The 24,774-nt window shown below is 40.8% G+C and overlaps 1 non-coding gene and 1 pseudogene across 1 annotated transcript; one reads left to right on the top strand and one right to left on the bottom strand.

The window, feature by feature from the left end:
• Positions 1-4,987: 4,987 nt before the first annotated feature.
• LOC136329937 (glyceraldehyde-3-phosphate dehydrogenase pseudogene) lies at positions 4,988-5,713 on the bottom strand (annotated as a pseudogene).
• Positions 5,714-10,194: 4,481 nt separating this feature from the next.
• Positions 10,195-10,270, top strand: TRNAA-AGC (transfer RNA alanine (anticodon AGC)). The gene has a single exon. It is a non-coding gene; the product is annotated as a tRNA-Ala (tRNA).
• The last annotated feature ends 14,504 nt before the right edge of the window (positions 10,271-24,774 follow it).

Below are 24,774 nucleotides of genomic sequence, written 5' to 3'. Positions count from 1 at the left end.
AAATCAAAACTGCAATGAGATACCACCTCACACGTGTTAAATTAGTTATTATTAACAAGACAGGTAATAGCAAATGTTGGAGAGGCTGTGGAGAAAAAGGAACCCTCATTCACTGTTGGTGGGGATGTAAAGTAGTACAACCATTATGGAAGAAAGTATGGTGGTTCCTCAAAAAACTGAAAATAGAACTACCTTATGACCCAGCAATCCCTCTACTGGGTATATACCCCCAAAACTCAGAAACATTGATATGTAAAGACACATGCAGCCCCATGTTCATTGCAGCATTGTTCACAGTGGCCAGGACATGGAAACAACCAAAAAGCCCGTCAACAGATGACTGGATAAAGAAGATGTGGCACATATACACTATGGAATACTACTCAGCCATAAGAAATGATGACATCGGATCATTTACAGCAAAATGGTGGGATCTTGATAACATTATACGAAGTGAAATAAGTAAATCAGAAAAAAACAGGAACTGCATTATTCCATACGTAGGTGGTACATAAAAGTGAGACTAAGAGACATTGATAAGAGTGTGGTGGTTACGGGGGGAGGGGGGAGAGGGAGAGGGAAAGGGAGAGGGGGAGGGGCACAAAGAAAACTAGATAGGAGGTGACAGAGGACAATCTGACTTTGGGTGGTGGGTATGCAACATAATTGAACAACAAGATAACCTGGACATGTTATCTTTGAATATATGTATCCTGATTTATTGATGTCGCCCCATTAAAAAATAAAAGTATAAAAAAAAGAGAAGTTCAGGGGGTGGAGGCAAACTTCAGAGAGCAGGAAATAAAAAAGTCTTTAATGTTATCATCTTCCTCCTCCACCCTTTCTTCTAATTCCTTATCTAATCAACTGGAGATACATCTTAACAGCCAAACAATAAAAATGGGATGGGGGTAATGGGATGAGGTTTAAATAAGGGTCATAACAGAGCCCAAAAAACATTCTTCATCTGGCTACTATCACTGTACCCAGAGGGCAAAGGACTCCACTTACAACTTCTAGGGGAATAACAGATAAAATGACTTTCTCTACCAGATTTCGGAAGTGTTTGTGGTAATCTAGTTAAAATACAGTGCTAAAAATAACATTGAGTTCATAGAACCTAGCAAAACCGTGAAGTTCATGCTAAGTTCCCCTGAGGAGAATCAGCCAGTGAAAGAGAATGCCGTGAACTGGGGGAAGGGAAGACTTCAGTCACTTCAAATTTTTCCAGCTTGAACTCCTATGTGTTACAGCTAGTTCCAGAAAAGTAGAAATAGTTATTGGATATCCACTTGATCTAAGAGATGGGAATGGTTAAGAAAGAGGTGAAGGAAATTAGAGAGTACTACTTCAATTAAAAACAAAAAATAAAATCTCACATCCATTAGGATTGGCCACAGTTAATGCATGCGCGCACGCGTGTGCACACACACACACACACACACACACGACAAGTGCTGGTAAGGATGTGGAGAAACAAGAGCCCTGTGCATTGTTGGTGAGTTGTGAAATGGTGCAGTTGTCATTGAAACAACATGGTGATTCCTCAAATCATTAAAAATAGAATCAATACATGTTCCAGCAATGCCACTTCTGGGCACATATTCAAAAGAAGTGAATCTAAACAGGATCTAAAAGAAATATCTGTGCATCCATGCTCATAGCAGTAATATTCACAATGGACAAAACAGGGAAGCAAGAAAGAGATAAACAAAATGGGTGAGATAAATAAATAAATAAATAAATATTCAATAAAATATTATTCAGCCATAAAAAAGAAGACGATTTTGTCACATGCCACAACATAGATGAAACTTGAGGACATTATGCTGAGCGAAATAAACCAGTAACAGAAAGGCAGACACTGTATGATTCCATGTTGTGTGAGTCAGGGGCTCAGAGAAAGAGATCAGCAGACGAAATTATCAAGGACTAGCAATGGACCACCACTTGCTCAGGAAAATGTCCCCAGTTCGCGCTGTGTCCTATTTTTATTTACAAGATTTCAGAAAGCCTGTTTACTGAGAAATTGGTATAACATCAAGCATAACTTTTACTTAAAGATACATGGAGTATACCTGCATGATAGCTTAATAAAAATATAATATCAAAAGGCATTAATTGCTATTGCTTCTATGGTTCCCACAACATTCCTCTCTTTATCTCAAGGGATTACCTTGAAAGGAACAGAAATCTTATGAGAATGTTTTACTGAGAAAAGCCCAGCAACTGCCTCTGTCACATAGACCTGTTTCAGTGACCCGCCTTCAAGTCACAACATAATTCTGTTGGCAAAACATTCTTTTCTTGTTGGCTGTGTTCCCATCCAAGGCCACGCAATGGGTTATTCCACTACAATTCCACTTGTAAGAGGTACACAGAGTAGTCAGATTCACGGAAACAGAAGTGGAGTGGAGATTGAGTAGGACTGGGGAAAAGTAGTGGGGAGTTGTTATTTAATGGGTACAGTTTTAGTTTGGCAAGATGAAAAAGTTGTGAAGATTTACTGCACACAGTATGAATATACTTAACACTACTAAACTTAAAAATGGATAAGGTGATAAATTTTATGCTACGTGTTTTTTTTAACCACAATTAAAAAATGTAAAAGTTATTTATTTATTTATTTATTTTTGGTGGGCCATTATCTTTAATCCTAGCTTGCACCTGGCAGGCAAGTAAAAACACACACTGGGCTCCAAAACCCACTCATTCAGTGCTCACAAAGCTACTGACTTATCCAAGTTTCCTAGAATCAAAGGTTTCTAGCTCACCAGATTTATTCACCTCTGTTCCCCATCTCCTTCCTTCTTTCTGCACAAACTCACACAAACTGGCTTCTCAATCAACACTCTGCCATCTTGGCTGCTTCTTCTGGCCTCCTCCACGTGGCCTCTCTCTGCTTTCCTCTCTGCTCTCTCTAATGTTAATCTCAGGAACCAAGAGCTGTAAAAGTTATTTTAAAAATAAGGTCCAGGGCCCTGGCCAGTTGGCTCAACGGTAGAGCGTTGGCCCGGTGTGTGGAAGTCCTGGGTTTGATTCCCAGCCAGGGCACACAGGAGATGCGCCCATCTATTCTCAACCCCTCCCCCTCTCCTTTTTCTCTGTCTCTCTCTTCCCCTCCCGCAGCCAAGGTTCCACTGGAGCACAGTTGGCCGGGGCACTGAGGATGGCTCTGTGGCCTCCACCTCAGGTGCTAGAATGTCTCCCACCACAAGAGAGCAAGAAGACCGAGCATCGCCCCCTGGTGGGCATGCAGGGTGGATCCCAGTCTGGGCGCATGTGGGGGGGAGTCTGACTGCCTTCCGGCTTCTAACTTCTGAAACACACACACACACACACACACACACACACACACACACACACACACACACGTCCATGCCTTTTGGAACAGCATTCAAAAGAACAAAAACCTCCTTGGAGGTGTTCCTGATAGCACACCCCCTCAATCTTCTCTTCCACTACTTCTCACAGCTCTGTGTTTCATGGTCCCGGCCGCGGTCACATTCTCATCTCATGCATCTTTTCAGATGGTGTCCCTTCTCTGTTGCGTCCTTCCTTCATCTTTGCCAGCCAGTCTCACCCACAGGCTAGGTGCATTCATGTCCCATGGAGTCTTCCCTGGTGGATCACCGATCACCTTGGAGGCAGTGAGCTCATCCTGGCTGAGATTGTAGCCTGCAATTCGTCACATCCTGCCCTGTGCTCTATAAATCGGTGAATCCTAGCAGTCAGCTCTTCACAGGCAGGCCTTTGTTAGTTATGTGGTCAGTGCCTTAATCATTTGGCATCTTCACAGTACCTGTAGCCAAGGCATGTCTCATGTAAGTCAAATCGTGTCACTCCTCTGCTGTGAATCCTCTGCTGACCCTAGTGACTTACACCAGGGCTTCAAAGCACCCGCAGAGTCTCCCTAGCCTGCATTCCCACCTCCCTGTCTCATCTGCTATCCCTGTCCCCTCCTTCACTCTGCTCCAGCCTCCTGGACTCCTTGCTGGGCCCTGGACCCTGGATGTGTTCTCAGTTTAGGGCCTTCACAAGGGCTGATTTCTCTGCCTGGAATGTTCCTCCCTCAGACTCCTACCTGGCTCACTCCTTCACCTCCTTCAGGTTTTTGCTCAAAAGTTACTTTCTGGAAACATCTTTTCCTAATCATCTGTCCTACTTAGAATTTACAATGCAGTCCCATCTCTACCCCAGCACACCCTACCCCCTTTCCTGTCCTTATTTTTCTCCATCAAACCTACCACCAGGTGATATATTTTACATATTTCTTTGGTCTTTGTTTCTTCACTGGAATGTAGGCCCCGAGGGCTGGTATTGTTTTACTTTCTTATTCACTGCTTAACACACAAAAAAATCCTTAGCACCCTGTACAGTCCCAGCAAATAGTAAACTTCCAATAAACAGTTGTCTAATTAATTCAATGATTGAATGACAGAAAGCACATACAGTCTAAGATTATCAAATACTTGCTAATTGTTTGTAATCCAAATCTTCTCTGAGCACTCATCCTGGATTTGGGGAAGAAGTTGCAATACAAAACTTTGTCTTCATGAACAAGGTTCCACCTGTGCTAAGTAGCAATTGATTGATGTTTTTCTGTTGGCACGCTCTTTAGTCATTTCCTGTCAGGAATGAAAGCAAAGGTCATGTTGGATAAGCACTCAGTTAAGTCTTTAGATGGTAGTGATGTGTAAACAGACTTAGTCCCTATGTGTAATTAATTCTCACATTACCTTGCAGATTGCTTTAACACTGTAGTAACATGATTCCCACTAACCTGCTGCCTTGTATTCCATTATGAATCATAATCTTTTAGTAAGCTCTGCTCCCCACATTTTATTGTGAAATGTTACGAACATAGGACAATGAAAAGATTTTACAGTTAATTTTCTTATACCTGTTCCTTCGATTCTGCTATTAAAGTTTTAGCACATTTGCTTTAATACCTAACTATCCATCTGTCCATCCCTAATCTTTTCTTTCAGGGGTGGAGGACTGGGTACCAGTGTACTTTATGGATGGTACATGATAAGATAGGGTTCCCTAAACCCATCCCTTTCTTCAAGGGTCTGGGGTGGCCACTGTGTTGAGGACAGGAGGTTCTCAGCATGCTGGGGGGATTGAGTTGCAGCAGGGACTTCCCAGCAGCTTCTCTCTTCCTCTCCTGCTCTTGCTGGGGCTGGTGTTTAAGGAGGCTCTTACTCCTTACTGCCCTGTTGCTGGCACCAAACTCATTTTAATAATAGGAAATGCGCTTGACAAAGTGGTGGTTGAGAGTAGTGAAAACACCAGCTTTGAAGGAGGAAGAGTAGGTGTCATTGTTAAAGTTACAGGAGCCAATCTGGTCCTCAGTGTGACCCAGGATGCCCTTACTGTGGCTCTCTGATGCCCGCTTCACCACCTTCTTGATGTCATATTTGGCAGCTTTCTCCAGATGGCAGGTCAGGTCCATAACCAACACGGGGGGCAGAGACGTGGAAGTCCATGCCAATGAGCTTCCTATTCAGCTCAGGGGTGATCTTGCCCACAGCTTGGCAGCACAGGTAGATGCAAGAGTCATGTTGTATTGGGCAACCCCTCTGACCATAGTACCATGGCTTCCCACAAGGGCCACCAATGATCTTCTGGGGGGCAGGGATGGCATGAACTGGGTGGCAGGGATGAGTTCCTCCACAATACCAAAGTCATCATGAATCACCTTGGCCAGTCATTTAAAATTATATATTTATTCATCCCTACTTCTTTTTTTATTTCTTCTCAAAGTGTGGTTTTGATTTCAACATAAATTTTGTGGGAGATATACACATATTCACTTCATATCATTTAATTCAAAATGTTTTCTATTTTTTGTGTGTGACCTCTTCTTGGACTGTGGGTTACTTAGAAATATATTGCTTAATCTTCAAGCATTTAACAATGTCTTAGTTACCATTTTGTTAATGAGTTATAACTTAATTCTACCAGAATGAGAAGAATGTATATAACTTTAATCCCTTGAAATGGTAAACACTTTTTTGGCCCAGCCTGTAATCCATTTTGTTAAATATCCTGTGTGTACTATAAAAGTTTGTGTTTATTACAGGTGTTGGGCATAGTGTTCTTCTATATCAATTAGCTTAAGTTTTCCAATATTGTTAAATTATGTTGTTTACATCTAATCTGATTTATTTATCTGCTTGTTCTTTCCGTTTCTGAGAGAGTTATGTTAAAATTTCTTATTATATTTTCAGTCTGTTCGTTTCTCTTTTTAATTGTCAATTTTTTCTTTATTTTGAGGCCATGATTATAAAGTAAATACAAATTTTGGATTATTATATTTTCTCATTCATTTGGTCACTTTATCAGTTTATGAAATGTCCTTCTTTACCTCTAGGAATAGTTCTTGCTTTAAAATCTACTTTATCTGATTTACTAGAGCTATTCTAGATTTATTTTGGTTAGTGTATGCATAGTATAACTTTTTCCATCTTTTCTCAATCTTTCTATGTCTTTGTAATTAAAGTGCATCTGTTTTTTGAGCAGCATATAGCTCTTTCTTAAATTCGACCAAAGTATTTATATTTTAGAGTATTTAATCCATTTACATTTAATATAATTACTGGTATATATGAGTACAGGAGTGGGAATCATAGAGCTTGTTAAATCTATTGTTTGTTAAATCTATTGCTTGAACTCTTAGCCATTCTTCTTATTCTCTTTCTCCTCTCCTTCTAGAACTCTGAGTACATAAATATATTAGGTTTGCACATGTTTCATCTGTCTCTATGCTCCTTTCTTTTCCATCCTTGTTTTTCCAGTTTGAATATTTTATACTCATCTATCTTCTAGTTCATGATTGCACTCTTTCGCTATACTTATTTAGTTTATTTTTTAGTTTATAATTTCCATTGGATTTTTCTATACACTCCAATATTTTGGCAAAATTCTCCCTCTTTTAATTATTTTTTTAAACATGTTAATCATGTTTATTTTAAAGTCCTTTTCTGCCTGACCATGCGGTGGCACAATAGATAGAGTGTTGGACTGGGACGCAGAGGACCCAGGTTCAAGATCCTGGGGTCACCAGCTTGAGCGCAAGCTCCTCTGGTTTGAGCAAAGCTCACCAGTTTGTACCCAAGGTTGCTGGCTGGAGCAAGGGGTCACTTGGTCTGCTGTAGCCCCTCAGTCAAGGCACATATGAGAAAGCAATCAATGAAAAACTAAGGTGCTGCAATGAAGAACTGATGCTTTTCATCTCTCTCTCTTCCTGTCTGTCTGTCCCTCTGTCTCTCTCTCTCTCTGTCCCTGTCACAAAAAAATAAAATAAAAAATAAAGTCCTTTTCTCATAACTGCAATATCTAGTCATATGTAGGTCTTTTTCTGCTATTTTTTCCTCTTGGTTTTAGGTCATTTGGCACTGTCTCCTAGATTGATTGTTAAATATTAATTAAGTTCCAGATACTGTAGGTAAAAAATTATAGAAAATCTGGATGTCATTATATTTCTTCAGAGAAGATTTAATTTAATTTTAGCATACAATTAGAGGAAGAGTCAAACACCTTTGTCTAATCAGAAACTGAGATGATTGAAGCTGAATTTCAAGTTTTAGGAATGCCATTTTATTTCTGGTTTTCCTTAATTCTAGGGCAGTAGTTGTCAACTGAACATGATGTCGGCCCCCAGAGGACATTTGGTAATATCTGGGAACATTATTGTCACAAGTTGAGAATGGGTGCTACTGTCATCTTTTTGATAGAGGTCAGATATACTATTCTACAAGGCACAAAACAGTCCCCACACCCAACACAAACAAATTACCTAGCCCAACAAGTCAGTAGTGCCAAGGTTAAGAAACCCTGCCCTAGATCATAGTCCTTTAAGATTCTTAACTGCAAACTGGAGTATTTACCAAGGTTGTTCCTCTTTGGCAGGCTTTGATCTCCAGCTTTTCTCTCCCCAACACTTTAATACTGCCAATCCTTTGTTTACCTTTATAGTTTCTCAGTAGCTGCTTTCTGCTTGATGTTTCAGTCTCCTATCCTGTTCATACACAGTTTAGGACTCTGCCAGTGCCTCAGGGGAAAAAACAGTGTTGAATAGAGTATCAGCTATCCAGGATCTTAGCCCCTTACAGTCGGGCTGGTTTGGCTGATTTCTGATGCCTTTAAAAAAAAGAAGCCATTGCTTCGTTGCTTTGTTTATTCATTTTATTTGTGTTGTTACTATTCCTTTGCATTTTATCCAGCTTTTATATGTATTCTGGTGGCATGGTTATTATGACCCAAGCTACTCTGCCATAGCCAAAATTGTAGGTCTGTTATGCTTACATGTAATTGAGTCAGTTTGATTTCATTTTGAAAGTCCTTTAGCTAATAAAATCTCCCATGATTATTTTGATAACCAGTTATTTAAATAAAATCATGTTTAAATTTTATTTCCTGCCCCAGGTATATGGTATATAAAAACACTTAAAAGATAATGTACCTTTCAAATATTTATTCAGTTTTAAAAAAATCTGTTTAATTTAGAGAAATTAAAAAAACAAAAAAATTTAAAAATACGTATATTTGCACCACTCAAAATAGCCTCTGGCAAAGTTGAGTGTTGTTTCTTTCAGTGTTTCTTCGGTGCATCTCTAATAATTTCTTTTTTAGGACTAACTCATAGGCATTTATTAATTTATTTTGCATTTTGGGACAATTTTTACAGTTTCATTGAGGTATAATTTGTGTACAATTGTATTCAAATGCTTTAAGTATTCAATTCTCTGATTTTTAGTATATTTACAGAGTTATGAAAACATCTCCACAATTCAATTTTAGAGTTTAAAAAAAAGTTTATTCACTGATTTTTAGAAAGAGAGGAAAGGAGAAAGAGAGAGAGAGATAAACATTGATTTGTTGTTGCACTTATTTGTGCATTCATTGGTTGTTTCTTGTATGTGCCCTGACTGGGGATCAAACTGGAACCTTAAATTATTGGGTTGATGCTCTAACGATGTGGGCAATCCAGCCAGGGCCAATTTTAGAATATTTTAGCTCAGAAAAGAAAAAGCCTATGCCCCCCATTCAAAATTAATACATAAAACTTTTACGAACCCTATTTGCAGTAAATATATATGATATATAAATTTGGGACATGCTCAAACATTTTTCTTTAGGGAAGTTGGAGGCCACTATTATGAGCAGTGAAGAGCAGTATAAAGATTTTTTTTTTTTTTCCAGAGACAGAGAGAGAGTCAGAGAGAGGGATAGACAGGGACAGACAGGGATTGACAGGAATGGAGAGATGAGAAGCATCAATCATTAGTTTTTCGTTGTGCGTTGTAACACCTTAGTTGTTCATTGATTGCTTTCTCATATATATGTGCCTTGACCACGGGCCTTCAGCAGACCGAGTAACCCCTTGCTCGAGCCAGCGACCTTGGGTCCAAGCTGGTGATCTTTTGCTCAAACCAGATGAGCCTGTGCTCAAGCTGGCAACCGCGGGGTCTCGAACCTGGGTCTTCCGCACCCCAGTCCGACACTCTATCCACTGCGCCACCATCTGGTCAGGCTAGAAAGATTTTGAGTAGAGGAATGACATGATCAGGACAGCATTTTGGAAATATCCCTTGGTGCTGGGGCATCATTAGCCTAAGAAGGGGTTTCTCAAAATGTATTTTTTAACTAAGTCAAATTGAAGTTTTCCCCCACTCATTTTTTCTAGCAGGTAGCATTTTCCCCCTTGTTTAGCCTGAACTTCCACTCACCTCTGGTTTCCTGCTATTTCTCAGGAGCTCCTACAGAGTGCTAAGAGAAGGAAACAAGAAGGGGGTCTTTTGGAAGGGAAAGGTCAGGGACAGGCCCACAGTCTGTCACCTAGTGTGGCACCATTGAGGTCTCCCTTTAAGAGAACATGTGGGCAGTATGAGTGGCTGACAGCCCTAGCTGCTGCATACTGCCCTGAGCTGCTTCAGCCAATGACCGAGCACGGTGGGGGGTGCTGGAATCAAAGGACACAAGACCTCATTGACTGGCAGTGTTTGCTGGGGGGACTCCCCACACACTGCTGCAGTCTGAGGCTCTTCCTACCCAATTCTCCATCCTTTACCGTCTTACTCCACAGGTGTCTTACTCCACAATCGGCATGGTAGTCCAAAGCTGTTGAACTGCTTCTCTTTCCTCTCCCCTTTTTCCTTGCCACACACTTCCTTCAATAAATCTCTAGCCCTGGCCGGTTGGCTCAGCGGTAGAGCGTCGGCCTAGCAAGCGGAGGACCCGGGTTCGATTCCCGGCCAGGGCACACAGGAGAAGTGCCCATTTGCTTCTCCACCCCTCCGCCGTGCTTTCCTCTCTGTCTCTCTCTTCCCCTCCCGCAGCCAAGGCTCCATTGGAGCAAAGATGGCCCGGGCGCTGGGGATGGCTCTGTGGCCTCTGCCTCAGGCGCTAGAGTGGCTCTGGTTGCATCGCCCCCTGGTGGGCAGAGCCTCACCCCTGGTGGGCCTGCCGGGTGGATCCCGGTTGGGCGCATGCGGGAGTCTGTCTGACTGTCTCTCCCTGTTTCCAGCTTCAGAAAAATGAAAAAATAAAATAAATAAATAAATAAATCTCTAGCCCTGGCCGGTTGGCTCAGCGGTAGAGCGTCGGCCTAGCGTGCGGAGGACCCGGGGTTCGATTCCCGGCCAGGGCACACAGGAGAAGCACCCATTTGCTTCTCCACCCCTCCGCCACGCTTTCCTCTCTGTCTCTCTCTTCCCCTCCCGCAGCCGAGGCTCCATTGGAGCAAAGATGGCCCGGGCACTGGGGATGGCTCTGTGGCCTCTGCCTCAGGCGCTAGAGTGGCTCTGGTTGCAACATGGTGACACCCAGGATGGGCAGAGCATCGCCCCCTGGTGGGCAGAGCGTCGCCCCATGGTGGGCGTGCCGGGTGGATCCCGGTCGGGCGCATGCGGGAGTCTGTCTGTCTCTCCCTGTTTCCAGCTTCAGAAAAAATGAAAAAAAATAAATAAATAAAAAATAAAAAATAAATCTCTTGCTCATTGTTGGAGGCTGTCACAACAATTACCACAGACCGAGGGGCTTGAACAACATAAATGTATTTCCTCAAAAGTTCTGGAGGCTGGGAACCCAAGATCAAAGTGCTGGCAGGGTTGGTTTCTCCTAAAGCCTCTCTCTTTGGCTTGTGGATGTCCGCCTTATCCCTGGGTCCTCACATGCTCCTCCCTCTGTACCTGCTGTGTCCTAATCTCCTCTTCTTGTAGAGCAGTGGTTCTCAACCTTTCTAATGCCGTGATCCCGCAATACAGTTCCTCATGTTTGATGGCTACTTCATAACTGTAATTTTGATGGCTACTTCATAACTGTAATTTTGCAACAGTTATGATTCGGAATGTAAATACCTGATATGCATTATGTATTCTCATTGCCTCTCTGCCTCCTAGGCTTCTGTCCTCCGGCGCTTGCTGCTCCTGCCCACTGATGATGTCAGCAAGCGCCGGACACATGTAATGCGCTGCTATGGACTGTGGAGCGCCCCCCCCCCCCCCCCCCCCCCCCCCCCCCCGGCTTCCCCCGCCCCTTAGGCCCCGGAGGGATGATGCAATCACATCTGCGCATGACCGCAGGCATTCAGTTTGGAACGCACGTCCATAACGGCCTGCGTTCAAGCTGAATAGCGCTGCTGCAGATGGTAGCGCAGCTTCTCAGCGGCTAAAGCCATCGGGAAATATGTATTTTCTGATGGCTTTAGGCGACCCCTGTGTTTTGGTCATTCGACCCCCGCCGGGGTCACGACCCACAGGTTGAGAACCGCTGTTGTAGAGGCACCAGTGATATTGGATTAGGTTCACCTAAAAACCCTATTTTAACTTAATTATGTCTTCAAAGGCCCTACCCCAAATATAGTCACATTCTGGGGTACTAGGTGTTAGGATTTCTACATGTGAATTTAGGGGGTGGGGTGGATGACATAATTTGGCTCATAACAATCATCCAGTTCTCTTAGCATCTTGCTGCTGCTCCTTCTTATTCATCTTCTTCCTCTCCTCCTCCATTTTTTTTTTTTTACATTTATTTGTTGACTTTAGTGTGAGAAGAAGTGAGGGAAACAGACAGGAACATCAATCTGCTCCTGTATGTGCCCTGACTAGGGATTGAACTGGCAAACTGCTTCAGGATAATGCTCTAACCAACCAAGTTATCTATTCCAGGTATACCTTGCTTCTTGAATGCCAGGTTAAACTAATAGAAAATGTAACAACCATGTAAGGTAGTCAAAATGACCAACAAATCTCTAGCTCCAGCCTGACTCCTAAAGAATAATATACAAAAACATGGGAAAATATTTTGCAAATATGAAATAAATCTCCAATTTCTTGGATAACCCCTAATCCCTCAGAAACCTATAAAAAAGGTATTGTAACATGGAAAGCAATAGTGGCAAGAAACAAATAAGGCTATTCCTATCAGTGGCCTCTGTAAGTAGAGCACGCATGGTCCTCAGATCACGGGTACTTTCTGTGTGGCTGACATGGGGAAAGCCACAGACCTATCCCTTTGAATGGCACACCACATTCCATCACCAGCATGAGGACAGTCTTCTCTAGCCAAAATGGCAGATGCAAAGTTTAAAAGCTTGAGTTGGCAAGAATGTGAATAAAAAAAAAACTCTAGCTGAGATTCGGTGATGATATCATTTGTTGGCTAACATCTGAAGATTATTAACAGAGTTTTAGGGCATATTTTGCTTTAACGAATAGGGAAGTTGCCCTTAACTTACAATTGGTGCCCTTAACTTACAATTTTTAGCTTTCATGTCCATGGAAAATGCCAACATCTTCTATATTCATAATTTCTAGGGGTTTGGCAGCATACCAGATCAGCAACTGCGTCAAAAGACAGAAATCTCTTCTCTCACTCAGCAAACATGTTTTATTGCTTAGAAGATTGCTCTCCATTGACACTCCCTGGTGAATCTGAGAATAATCCTTATAGTTTAAGATACCACCCTTGTAATTGTTTTTTTTTGTTGTTTTTTTTTCTTTTACAGCGACAGAGAGAGAGAGTCAGAGAGAGGGATAGACAGGCAGGAATGGAGAGATGAGAAGCATCAATCATTAGTTTTTCATTGAGCGTTACAACACCTTAGTTGTTCATTGATTGCTTTCTCATATGTGCCTTGACTGCAGGCCTTCAGCAGACTAAGTAACCCCTTGCTTGAGCCAGCAACCTTGGGCTCAAGCTGGTGAGCTTTTTGCTCAAACCAGATGAGCCCGCGCTCAAGCTGGCGACCTCGGGGTCTCGAACCTGGGTCTTCCGCATCCCAGTCCGACGCTTTACCCACTGCGCCACCGCCTGGTCAGGCGTAATTGTTTTTTATATCCACTTTTTTAATGGTTAGTCAATGTTTAATGAGTGCTCATGTATGTCAAATTCCACATGAGAAAGGACAGAGTTTGTTCAAGGGTGACAAAAAAAACAGATACAGTCTTTGTACACAGTATGTTATTACTATTAATTTTTAAACCAGAAGTTCTTATGTGCACCTGATTGACCTGGTTATTTTTACTTTATATTTTGTTGTGGTAAATATGTACAACCTAAAAATTTCCATTTTAAACATTTTTAAGTGTACATTCACAATGTTATGCAGCCATCACCCCCATCTATTCCAAAACTTTCTTTTATTGCCCCACTAGAAGTTTTGTAACCATTAAACTCCCTGTTCTCCCCCTTCCAGTCTCTAGCAACCACCACTCTGCATTCTGCCTCTATGAATTTGCCTAGATAGTTCATATAAGTGGAATCATGAGATAGTCTTCTGTGTCTGACTTATTTCAGTTGGCATAATGTTTTCAAGGTTCACCCATGTTCTATCATGTATCAGAATTTCATTAGTTTATGGATGAATAATATCTCATTGTGTGTATAGACCACATTTTGTTTATCCATTCTCTGTTGATGGCAGTTTGGGTTGTTTATATCTTTTGGCTATTGTGAGTCATGCTGTAATGAACATTGGTATATAAGTGTCTGAGTCTGCTTTTACTTCCTTTGGGTATATATCTAGGAATGAGATAGCTGAGCCTATGGTTATTCTGTGTTTAGCTTTTTGAAAAACCGCCAAAATGTTTTCCACAGAGGCTGCACCATGTCTCCTTTTCATCAACAATGTATGATATCTCAGTTCCTTTCATTTTTTTAAAGCAATGTTTTGTAGTTTTCAGAGCACAAGTCTTATACCTTCTTGGTTTATTTTATTCCTAATCATTTTATTATTTATGATGCTATTGTAAATGGAATTCTTTAATTTTATCCTTTTTGAGTGTACAAGTTGATGAATTTAAGTAAATGTATGCTATTATGCAACCCTCATTACAATCCAGTTTTAGAATCTTTGCATCTCCTCAGAAGTCGTCCCCCCACCCTCACTCTGTGTCTGTTTGCATCCAACCCCTGCTCTTACCTCCCTGTTTCAGGCAACCCCTGATCTGTTCTTTGTCCCTATAGGCTTTCCTTTTCTAGACTTGTCATATAAGTGGGTGCTTACATTTATATAATACGCATTTATAAACAACACATCATTTGCTCTTTTTTCCTTTCTCCCATGCAGGATACGAAAACATACATCTTAATTTACCTGAATCCTGGCAGCCAATGACCTTACCTCTTTTTTTTTTTTTTTTCTCTTCTTTTTTTTTTTTATTTATTTATTTATTTTTTTATAATTTTATTTTTTTAATGGGGTGACATCAATAAATCAGGATACATATATTCAAAGATAACAAGTCCAGGTTATCTTGTCGTTCAATTATGTTGCATACCCACCACCCAAAGTCAGATTGTCCTCTGTCACCTTCTATCTTGTTTTCTTTGTGCCCTTCCCCACCCCCTATCCCTCTCCCATTCCCCCCTCCCCCCCGTAACCACCACACTCTTGTCAATGTCTCTTAGTTTCAGTATTATGTCCCACCTACGTATGGAATAATACAGTTCCTGTTTTTTTCTGATTTACTTATTTCGCTTCGTATCATGTTATCAAGATCCCACCATTTTGCTGTAAATGTTCCGATGTCATCATTTCTTATGGCTGAGTAGTATTCCATAGTGTATATGTGCCACATCTTCTTTATCCAGTCATCTATTGATGGGCTTTTTGGTTGTTTCCATGTCCTGGCCACTGTGAACAATGCTGCAATAAACATGGGGCTGCATGTGTCTTTACGTATCAATGTTTCTGTGTTTTGGGGATATATACCCAGTAGAGGGATTGCTGGGTCATAAGGTAGTTCTATTTGCAGTTTTTTGAGGAACCACCATACTTTCTTCCATAATGGTTGTACTACTTTACATTCCCACCAACAGTGTATGAGGGTTCCTTTTTCTCCACAGCCTCTCCAACATTTGCTATTACCTGACTTGCTAATAACAGCTAATCGAACAGGTGTGAGGTGGAATCTCATTGCCGTTTTGATTTGCATTTCTCTAATAGCTAAAGAAGATGAGCATCTTTTCATATATCTGTTGGCCATTTGTATTTCTTCCTGGGAGAAGTGTCTATTCATATCCTCTTCCCATTTTTTTATTGGATTGTTTGTTTGTTTGTTGTTGAGTTTTATGAGTTCTTTGTATATTTTGGATATTAGGCCCTTATCTGAGCTGTTGTTTGAAAATATCATTTCCCATTTAGTTGGCTTTCTGTTTATTTTGTTATCAGTTTCTCTTGCTGAGCAAAAACTTCTTAGTCTGATGTAGTCCCATTCATTAATTTTTGCCTTCACTTCTCTTGCCATTGGAGTCAAATTCATAAAATGCTCTTTAAAACCCAGGTCCATGAGTTGAGTACCTATGTCTTCTTCTATGTACTTAATTGTTTCAGGTCTTATGTTTAGATCTTTGATCCATTTTGAGTTAATTTTTGTACAGGGAGAGAGACTGTAGTCCAGTTTCATTCTTTTGCATGTGGCTTTCCAGTTTTCCCAGCACCATTTATTGAAGAGGCTTTCTTTTCTCCATTGTGTGTTGTTGGCCCCTTTATCAAAAATTATTTGACTATATATATGTGGCTTTATTTCTGGACTTTCTATTCTGTTCCATTGGTCTGAGTGTCTATTTTTCTGCCAATACCATGCTGTTTTGATTGTCGTGGCCCTATAATAGAGTTTGAAGTCAGGTATTGTTATGCCCCCAGCTTCATTCTTTTTCTTTAGGATTGCTTTGGCTATTCGGGGTTTTTTATAGTTCCATATAAATCTGATGATTTTTTGCTCTATTTCTTTAAAAAACGTCATTGGAAGTTTGATGGGAATTGCATTAAATTTGTATATTGCTTTGGGTAATATAGCCATCTTGATTATATTTATTCTTCCTAGCCAAGAACAAGGTATATTCTTCCATCTCATTATATCTTTTTCGATTTCCCTTAACAATGGTTTATAGTTTTCATTATATAAGTCCTTTACATTCTTTGTTATGTTTATTCCTAAGTATTTTATTTTTTTTGTTGCAATCGTGAAGGGGATTATTCTTTTGAGTTCCTTCTCAGTTGTTTCATTGTTGGCATATAAAAAGGCTATTGACTTCTGTATGTTAATTTTGTATCCTGCGACCTTACTGTATTGGCTTATTGTTTCTAGTAGTCTTTTTGTGGATTCTTTGGGGTTTTCGATGTATAGGATCATATCATCTGCAAAAAGTGATACCTTTACTTCTTCTTTTCCGATATGGATGCCTTTTATTTCTTTGTCTTGTCTGATTGCTCTGGCTAGAACCTCTAGTACCACATTAAATAAGAGTGGAGAGAGTGGACAACCCTGTCTTGTTCCTGATTTAAGGGGGAAAGCCTTCAGTTTAGTGCCATTTAATATGATGTTAGCTGATGGTTTATCATATATGGCCTTTATCATGTTGAGATATTTTCCTTCTATACCCATTTTGTTGAGAGTCTTAAACATAAAATTGTGTTGTATTTTATCGAAAGCCTTTTCTGCGTCTATTGATAAGATCATGTGGTTTTTGTTCTTTGTTTTGTTGATATGGTGTATTACATTAACCGTTTTACGTATGTTGAACCATCCTTGAGATTCTGGGATGAATCCCACTTGATCATGATGTATTATTTTTTTAATATGTTGTTGTATTCGATTTGCTAGTATTTTGTTTAGTATTTTAGCATCTGTATTCATTAGAGATATTGGTCTGTAGTTTTCTTTTTTTGTGCCATCCTTGCCTGGTTTTGGTATGAGGGTTATGTTGGCCTCATAAAATGTGTTTGGAAGTATTGCTTCTTCTTCAATTTTTTGGAAGACTTTGAGTAGAATAGGAACCAAGTCTTCTTTGAATGTTTGATAAAATTCACTGGTATAGCCGTCAGGGCCTGGACTTTTATTTTTGGGGAGGTTTTTAATGGTTTTTTCTATTTCTTCTCTACTGATAGGTCTGTTTAGGCTTTCTGCTTCTTCTTGACTCAGTCTAGGAAGGTTGTATTTTTCTAGGAATTTATCCATTTCTTCTAGGTTGTTGAATTTAGTGGCATAAAGTTTTTCATAGTATTCTACAATAATTCTTTGTATATCTACAGTGTCCGTGGTGATTTCTCCTCTTTCATTTTGGATTTTGTTTATATGAGTTCTTTCTCTTTTTTCCTTGGTAAGTCTTGCCAAGGGTTTGTCAATTTTGTTGATCTTTTCAAAGAACCAGCTCCTTGTTCTATTAATTTTTTTTATAGTTTTTCTGTTCTCTAATTCATTTATTTCTGCTCTGATTTTTATTATTTCCTTTCTTCGGCTGGTTTTGGGTTGTCTTTGTTCTTCTTTTTCTAGTTCCTTAAGGTGTGAAGTTAAGTGGTTCACTTGGGCTCTCTCTTGTTTGTTCATATATGCCTGAAGCGATATGAACTTCCCTCTTATCACTGCTTTTGCTGCATCCCATAGATTCTGATATGTCGTATTGTCATTTTCATTAGTCTGTATATATCTTTTGATCTCTGCACTTATTTCTTCTTTGACCCATTCATTTTTTAAAAGTATGTTGTTTAGTTTCCACATTTTTGTGGGATGTTTTTCCTCTTTTTTGCAGTTGAATTCTAGTTTCAAGGCTTTATGATCAGAAAATATGCTTGGTACAACTTCAATTTTTCTGAATTTGCTGATGTTGTTTTTGTGGCCCAACATATGGTCAATTCTTGAGAATGATCCATGTACACTGGAGAAAAATGTATACTCAGTCACTTTGGGATGAAATGTCCTGTAGATGTCTATCATATCCAGGTGCTCTAGTGTTTTGTTTAAGGCCACTATGTCTTTGTTGATTCTCTGTTTGGATGACCGATCTAGAGCCGTCAGCGGTGTATTGAGGTCTCCAAGTATGATTGTATTTTTGTCAGTTTTTGTTTTAAGATCAATAAGTAGCTGTCTTATATATTTTGGTGCTCCTTGGTTTGGTGCATATATATTAAGAATTGTTATGTCTTCTTGATTCAGTGTCCCCTTAGCCATTATGAAATGGCCATTTTTGTCTCTGAGTACTTTTGCTGTCTTGTAGTCAGCATTATCCGATATGAGTATTGCTACACCTGCTTTTTTTTGGATGTTATTTGCTTGGAGTATTGTTTTCCAGCCTTTCACTTTGAATTTGTTTTTATCCTTGTTACTTAGATGAGTTTCCTGTAGGCAGCATACAGTTGGATTTTCTTTTTTAATCCATTCTGCTACTCTGTGCCTTTTTATTGGTGAGTTTAATCCGTTTACATTTAGTGTAATTATTGATACTTGTGAGTTCCCTATTGCCATTTTATATCTTGCTTTCTGTTAGTTTTGTGTCTTGTTTGATCCTTCTCTTTTGTTTTTCTATCTTTTGTTTTTATTTGGTTGTATTCCATACATCTTTCCTCTGTTGCTATCTTTTTTATCTCATGTGCTTCTGTGGTGGTTTTTCCAATGGTGGTTACCTTTGAGTAATGAAAAGGGTCCTTACCCTGTTCATTGTAGTGAACTATTTTGTGAGTACTTTTGCACTCCATCGTCCTTTGCTACTGTTAATCTCCATCTTCTCCCCCTCTTTCTTTTTGTTGTTGTCACAGTTTAAATTTGGTTTTATTGTGTTCTTCTTGGAGCTTTTACTTGTGGCTCTGTTTTTTTTTTGTTCTTTGTATCTGATTGGAGAACCCCCTTTAGTAATTCCTGGAGTGGGGGTTTTCTGATGATAAATTCCCTCATCTTTTCTGTATCTGTGAATGTTTTTATTTCTCCTTCGTATTTGAAGGATAGCTTTGATGGGTATAGTATTCGTGGCTGAAAGTTTCTCTCTTTCAGGACTTTAAATATTGGGGTCCACTCTCTTCTAGCTTGTAGAGTTTCTGCTGAGAAATCTGATGATAATCTAATGGGCCTTCCTTTATATGTTGTATTCTTCTTTTCCCTGGCTGCCTTGAGAATTTTTTCTTTGCTGTTGGTTTGTGTCAATTTCATTATGATATGCCTTGGAGTAGGTTTGTTGGGGTTAAGAAAACTTGGAGTTCTGTTTGCTTCTTGAACTTGAGGCTTTAGTTCTTTCCACAGGCTTGGGAAGTTCTCATCTATTATTTGTTTGAGTATGTTCTCCATTCCATTTTCTCTCTCTTCTCCCTCTGATATACCTATTATTCTTATGTTATTCTTTTTGATGGAGTCAGATAATTCTTGTAGGGCTATCTCATTTTTTTTAATTTTTGAGTCTCTTTCTTCTTCTCTCTGTTGTGCATCAAGTTGCTTGTCTTCTATTTCACTAATCCTCTCTTCTATCTGACCTGTTCTATTAGCTAAGCTTGTTACTTCGTTTTTCAGCTCGTGAATTGAGTTTTTCATCTCTGTTTGATTTGTTTTTATAGTTTCAATTTCCTTGGACATATATTCTTTGTGTTCATGGAGTTGTTTTCTGAGCTCCCTATATTTCCTTTCTGTGTTTTCTTGTATATCTTGGAGGATTTTTAGTATTTCTATCTTGAATTCTCTGTCATTTAGATCCAAGGTTTCCAATATATTAAATTTTTTCTCCATAGATTTTTCCTCATCTAGCTGTGTTACCTCTCTTTCTTTTGTATCCATGATATTCGATTTTCTCTTCCTTAATGGCATCTGAGGGTGGTTTTGTTGATAGTATTAATGAGATTTAATAAAGAATAAAAAGTTAAAAAAATAAAAATAAATAAAAAATCGAAAAGAGTTGTTTTTTTTAAAAAAATTAATAATGAAATAAAGAAAAATAAAATAAAATAAAAATTTTTAAAAAAAGGAAATTATTCCCCCCTTCCTTTTTTCCTCTCCTCTCCTCTCCCCTCTTTCTTGAGAAAATCTTGTGGTGGACTGTGAGTTATAACAAACAATGCCTGTGATGGAGGGCCTGAATTGGGGAAAAGTAATAAAGGGGCAAAAAAGAAAAAAAGAAAAAAAAAAAAAAAAAAGAAAAAAGAAAAAAAAAAGATCGTATGGACCCACAAAAAGCAAATAAGGAAAAAATTTGGGTCAAGAATAAAATGATTTGCTTTTAGGTGTTGGTTGTCTAAGAGTTATGATGAGAGGAATAAGAGGAAAACGGAAAAATGGGGGGACAAATTAAAAACTTACTATTGTATTTAGTGGAACAAGAACTAGATAATATGGAGAGCCAGGGATGGGAGCACTGCTAGTGAGTTAAAAAGGTGAAGTAAAAACCCCCCAAAATGCCACAAACATAGGTTTGAGTCCCAGATAAGATAATTTGTTTGTTATTGAGGTTTGAATGAGAGGAGATGTAAAGGAGAAAGGAAGAAACTAATATAGAGGGAGAAAAGAAAGAGAGAGAGAGAAAAAAAAGAGGGAACCACTAAAAGAAGAAAAAAGAAAGGAGAGAGAGAGAGAGTTAAGGGTTTTGGAGTGCAACCCTCATAGAGAGAAAGGAAGAGAAGAGAAAAGATAATGGGAGATGTATCACTTATGGGTAGTGTAGTTCAAGGAGAGGAGAGAGTAAGACCAGTAGAGAGTTAATCGGCCAAATTGGAGGAGGAAAAAAAAGTATCAAGAATGAAGATAAGAGAAACAAACGAACAAATATAATAAAATGTGATAGGTTATAAAGTCTGCAGATTATTCTTGATTTTGAGAGGTTATCTTCTTGCTTTTTCTTTTCTCTCCCTCTTCCTGGTCGGTGACTCTGTACCCCGGGTTCTGCCCCTTTGGCACGCTCAGGTAGAGGCTTGCAGTTGATAAGTCTCTATGGCAATGTCATGTATTGTGCTTTGGTCTCGTGGGAGTCGAGGCTCATTAGCATTTATAGGCTCCGACAGTGAGAGAGTCTGTGTTCCTGGAGCCTTTCTCCTAGTCTTTCCTTCCTCAATTAGTAGCCTGATAATCCAGCTATGGGGTTGCTGCTGCCTCTGCCTGGATAGTAAGAGGCTCAAAGAGCTGGCAACTCCCCACTCTATTTCCACTCAGCACAGGGCTCTGGGTAAGGCTCAGTCAGTCAGAGCTGCTAGCATAATCAGGCGGGCTTTCCGCCCACTCAAAGACCACTGGCTCTGCCACTCTGTCCGGTAACACAAGCGGGCGCCCACTTCTGGGGGGCGCTTGGAGGAAACTCTCACTCACTGTCTGCGACCAGGATATCCAGCCAGCAGTCTCACGCTCTGAGTGAAACCCCCAACCGCAGGGAAAAGTTGCAGCGTTGGAATTGAGTCTCGCTCCGTCCCCGTGCGCGGCTTTTGCAAGGCGCTGGGGCGGCTCGAGATTCCGCTTTGGCCCACACAAAGGCCCCTGACTCTGCCCCTCTCTGCGATAACACGGGCGCGCACTGCCGAGGCACTCGGAGGAATCACTCACTCCTTATCTGCGCGCGCAAACCAGGATATGAGGCCGGCCGCGGTTCCCTCCGAGTGAAACCTTCACCAGCACGGAAAATCTCCACCGTTGGAAGTAGTTCTCACTCCCTCCCGTGCGTGGCTTTCCCAGGGCGCTGGGGCTGCCCAGAGACTCTGTCCTCGGCCCACAGAAAGGCCTCTGACCCTGCCTCTCCGTGGGGCAACACGGGCACCCACTCTCGGGGCCTAGGAAGAAATTCTCGCCCACTAACTGCGCACCAACCAGGAGACCGGGTAAAATGGCCGCTCCGCTTGTCTTTCTTTGTTTGGGTTTGGCGCGAGTGTTAGCTTGTATTTCCCGGGTTGCCACAGGATCAGATTTTCCTCGGCTTGGATCTGTGTGCCACAGCCTGGTTCGGCCGTTTGTGCCGCGGCGGCCTGGATCTATTCACCCACTTTGCCCGCCTCAGTTTCTATATTCACAGTTACCAGAGAAAGCCGCCCTGTTTAGGTTAGTGAGGAAGGCGGAGCATTTCTTACTCCCTATTTCCTTCGGGGTTTGGTTATATATTTAGCCAATTTTTCACTCAATCATACCTTTGGGTGTATTGCGAAGCATCTGGAAGCTCCAAGTATAGGTTTTTCTGTTTCTGGTTGAAGATCTTGTTGAGTTTTGGGGGAGATTTATCGGTATCGCTTCCTACCCCGCCATTACTCTGACGTCATCTCGACCTTACCTCTTATAACATCCATGACTTACCAGCTGAGAGTATCTTGGCTCATCTCATGTCCGAGAAAGATGTTGAGAGCCCGGCTAATCGGAGCAGTCCCTGGGTGGGCTAGTCTTTGCAAAAACACCAGCATATAAGTCCAGTCCTCCAGGTAGCTGAGGCTTATAAATATGTGCAAGTTTTGTTGGAGAAATCTGTTGCATAGAGAAATTCAGTAACTGTTACAGGTTCTTTTACATTATTGAAAACCTAAAATTAAAGACATTGTTCAGCCACAGTTTAGAAAGCATTAGAAACTGCTGGATGTGGTTAGCTCATTAGTTTAAAGGTATGCTGTGAGTGACGTTCCAAAACTTCAACTGTGTGGAATATGAAGCTGCATTATTACAGGATGAATGAAATGAAAGTAGGGACTGGTGGAGTATGACAGCCAATCACCAATTGCCAGTACTGGATCCAAATACACTTCCACGGTCCGCACCTCAACCCTCTGGAAGGTGGCCCAGGTGCCATAGTAACTGCATAGCTTCCTGCACTCCACTTTCCCTGGCAGCCTTTGTTGACTTCCCTATATTCCCAAGACACCCTATTTGTGTTTTTGCTCAAGTCTCCTAAGAAGGGTCAATCCGTGGTTAACAATGACTCAAAGGCTTTCATTAGCTCAGATAAAAGGCTCAGTTACTTTAACCTACTTCTCTGTTCAACTACAAAGGCAATGCAAGGCTCAGATGTTCCTAGGAGTTGCTGAGCACTTTGCTCTTCAAAAAAATAGAAAATCAAGTTTCTTAGAGCACACAAAGCCTGAGGGTTACAAACTGTTCAAAGAGTGGGAGATGGCTTAGTAATTTTAGTCGGGGTGGGGGGCAGAGTGCAAAGAAATTTGATTTGTTTGAAATTAGTGGGGAAAATATTGAATTGGAGTTCATTTGAGCTATTGCTGTATCCTGTCAGCTCTCAAAGATACAACAAATGTCTGTCAAGGACCTACTATGTGCCAGGTACTGTTCCAGGTGCTGGGAATACAGTGGCAAACAAAAACAGACAAATATCTCTGCTTTTCTTTCAATTCTAGGGGGAGAAGACCCACAATAAACAAAATAAGTAAATGAGACCGAAGTGGTATAGGGACTAAGTGCTCTAGGGAAAAGTGAAATGGATAGGGCACAGGGAGCTCTAGGTGAGGACGGATGGTCAACTGCTGTGGTTTTGACATAGAGTGGTCACGGGGGCTTCACTGACAGGTTGGAGAGTGAGTAAGGACTGAGAGAGGCCAGCATCAGGGAAAGGAGCAGGCCAGGCAGAAGGAACAGGAAGGGCAAAGGCCCTGACCTGGGACTGAGCCTAGTATGAGAACCTAGAAGAGCCAGGGAGAAAGAGCAGGTGGTGAGGTGGAGGGCGTGGGAAGGCGCAGCTCAGTGGGGCCTTGTAGCCACCGCAATACCTTTTGCTTTTTCCCAGAGTGAGATGGAAGCCACTAGAGACTTTTGAGCACAGAAGGGAATAGATTGATTTAAGTGTTGCCTTTTTCCCACCTGGTTACTCTGTTGATTGTACAGGATAAAATAACACCTTGCTGGGCACATAATATCCGTTCCACGAATATTTATGTTTTGGGGTATTCCAAACACATGCATGTTATCTCTGAATTGAAACCTGGGGCTCTGGAGGGTTAGCTCAGTTGGTTAAGAGCATCCTCCCAAAATGACAAGGTTGTGGGTTCAATCCTCAGTCAGGGCACACATGGGAAGCAACCAATGAATGCATGACTGAATGGGACAACAAATTATTGTCTCCCTTTACCCCTCCCTCTCTCTCCCTTCCTCTCTCAAAAAAAAAAAAAATCAATAAATAAAAACATTACACCCTGGCTGGATAGCTCCATTGGGTCCCAGAGAGCAGAGGTTGCCGGTCCGATTCCCTGGTGAGGGCACAGACAGGAGCAGCTTGATGTTCCTCTCTCTCTCTCTCTGCCTCTCAGAAAAAAATGGAACATATTCCCACATAACTCTATGGTTCTGAAAAGCATCTTTTTAAATGTCTGGACAGATTGAGACCATTCATTTACCAAACTTTTATTAAGGTGTGTCTACAATATGCCAGGCGCTATGTTTAAGCACTGGGGACACAATGGTGAGTGAATAAGCTAGAAAATGTCCATGCCTTGATGGGGATTTCATTTGAGTGATAGGAAGGCAGAAAAGAAACAAATAATGTATAAATAAATACATACGTATATCATGTCAGGTGGTGACAAGTACTAAGAAGATA

The sequence above is a fragment of the Saccopteryx bilineata genome, chromosome 3 (assembly GCF_036850765.1).
Source record: "Saccopteryx bilineata isolate mSacBil1 chromosome 3, mSacBil1_pri_phased_curated, whole genome shotgun sequence".
Lineage (NCBI taxonomy): Eukaryota > Metazoa > Chordata > Mammalia > Chiroptera > Emballonuridae > Saccopteryx > Saccopteryx bilineata.
Note: the sequence above shows the minus strand (reverse complement) of the source record. Positions and strands in the feature narration are given on the sequence as shown.